At 32.8% G+C, this 2,548-nt stretch overlaps 1 long non-coding RNA gene across 1 annotated transcript; it reads left to right on the plus strand.

The window, feature by feature from the left end:
- The first annotated feature begins 60 nt into the window (after positions 1-60).
- On the plus strand, positions 61-2,534 carry LOC108524980 (uncharacterized). The gene is made up of 3 exons (XR_001884182.1): positions 61-139; positions 2,331-2,359; positions 2,458-2,534. It is a non-coding gene; the product is annotated as an uncharacterized LOC108524980 (long non-coding RNA).
- Positions 2,535-2,548: the final 14 nt, after the last annotated feature.

Below are 2,548 nucleotides of genomic sequence, written 5' to 3' on the forward strand. Positions count from 1 at the left end.
AAAAAAATAGTAAAAAATGAAATTATTTATTAATATTATCTTTAACAGATTATCTCTGTGAATGATACACAGAATTATGTGTGTTTACCTGAGGCTACAGATCAAAAAGAAATAAAGACAATATATGGCAAAATAGAAGGTAAGAACCATTTTTTATTTAAAACATCTTTTGACCAAATGTTTGTCTCAAAGCGTGAGGACTGGTATGCTCTGACAACCAAAGAAAATTATTTTTTAAATGCGTAGCATGGAAGAACAAAAGGAGTGAAAGTTATATGTCATCTCAGGTGTTGGCAACAGATTATACTGAGAGTACCAACAAAAGAGCTGAATCATTAGTTTAAATTCAGTTTACTCTAAGACCTGAGGAAAGGAGTAAAAGAGGGAATGAAGACTGAGGAAGACAGAGAGTACAGGGAGTATATGAAGGAACAAGAAGCAAGTTTACATAATGGAGAATGGTAAAATGAAATAATTCTTGAAAGAAAGATAGAGCATGGTTAGAAAGCTGGGAAGAATATAAAGTGACCTTCCATTACCATAATCTACCAGAGAGTTACAGCAAACATGTTGTCACTCTTGTCTTTCTTACTGGAGGGAAGGCATTAGGGATAGAAGCACCTGACCATGGAGAGTTGTGTTTTATCAGCAATATGTGAATATAAGTATATTGGCACAGCCATGCGTGTATATAATTTGTCATATATACTCAGTATAGATCAGAAGTTTTCACACTTTAGAAAATCAGCTGAATACCTTGTTAACAATGTACGCGGTGATTCAGCAGACTTTGGATTCTGGCATTTTTAATAAGTTCTCAAGTGATCCTGTTGCTGGTGGTCCTTGGACCTCACTCTTAAGTAGCAAGGGAACAGCTTTTCCTTTGGAAAAATCTGGAAGAAGGGCAGTTGGATAGAAGGTCAAGACATAACAGGGTCAAACGAAAGCGTTATATTGCTTTTATTTCTGAGTATGTTTCTGGCCATAGGGGAAAAAAGAGGTAAAGAAATAGTAATTTTAGATGTCAGATACTACCCTAATCAAAGAGAAAGAAAGTTTTGGGAAAATTGATTTTAAAAGATGTTGAATGGGAATAATCAAGACCACAGATGTGGACTAAGAAATTTTGGCTAAGAGAGGGATTGTGAGGCATGAAATGGGGCAAGAAAGAAGATAGCAAGGCAACTTTGGAGTTTCTGAAAAGGAAATTTGAGTGAATTAACTTCAGATGCATTTACAATATTTGCACTCCAGCAGATTAGATTGTGGGTACTCCAGAGACTACCGGAAGCGGGAGGATTACTAGAATTGGAGTAAACCATGGTGACTCATTAGTTTTCTCTATTACTATCAGGCATAAGATGTTTATATTTTGTTGATATTAGCTATTCAAATGAGAGATATTTGAATCTAAGAGCATTAGCTTTATTTTTAATGAAGCAAATTGTTTTGGTGAAATTGTTGTTCTATAAAATCCATTAGACACTTACCATAATAAACAAAGCAGAGTAATTTTAGAAACAAATTACTGAATTTATTACTTGAATTCTAAAATTGTCTTTTTAAGTAAATATTGTCCTGATTTAAACATACAAAATGTTATTTGTATGTAATAACTATGTTATCATAAATTTTCAAATAAATGTCAACATTGAAAGCAAAATTTTAATGAGTTTTGTATATATTTTTTGCATGAGTGAATCAAGAAAATTTCTGAGGATGAACTAGAGGCATATGATTACACTTGCATGGATATGGAAAACAATGAATATTTTATTTAGTATTATCCCCTAAGTAAATATCCAAGCTGATCAATTTGTAACACATTCAGTGATGAGATGCCAGTTCTGCATTCTGCTGAACTCTCATCATAATGGTGTACCGTCTCAATTGTACGACAAATTAAAGAACATGATGAATGTAATGATATAAATTATTCCAATGTATTTCATTAACTATATGGTATAGGATTCTATATTCAGCTTTGATATTTATTTTTTCAGGGTCATGATTTGCTCCTCTGATCAAAGGTCATTTCTCTTTTCATCCCTCAGCATATGCATATTAATATCAACACATTTTGCATGCACAACACATTCTCACTTTTGAAATCTGAAGTGCATGTTTGTTGAAGCCTAGATTCCTAGTTTCTTCAGGGTATTTCTGTCATGTGAGTGTCCTAAAGAAACAAACCAAAAGAAAAGCCCTAAACCTAAAGGAATCATTCTCAAAGCTGAGCACGAGGACTTAGATACTATCATTGGATTCATTTGTGGTTGGTTTTGTCATATTTACCTATGACTGATAATAAATCTCTTTTGCTTTTTTAGAGTCTCCTGAAAAGCCTTCTGACTTTGAGGTATTGAGTTTTGTAATTTTATCTTGAATCATTTATTAACCACGTATTTTGTGAAGTATACATTCGTTATTAATAATTTTTCTTCCAAACCCATTTAGCCTGCCATTGAAATACAAAACTCTGTCCCAAATAAAAGCTTAGAATGGAAGAATAAACAAACATTGAGAGCAGGTAAATTTTACAGTTCAA

This window comes from Rhinopithecus bieti, unplaced genomic scaffold (genome assembly GCF_001698545.2).
Source record: "Rhinopithecus bieti isolate Rb0 unplaced genomic scaffold, ASM169854v2 repeat_37530, whole genome shotgun sequence".
Taxonomy (NCBI): Eukaryota; Metazoa; Chordata; class Mammalia; order Primates; family Cercopithecidae; genus Rhinopithecus; species Rhinopithecus bieti.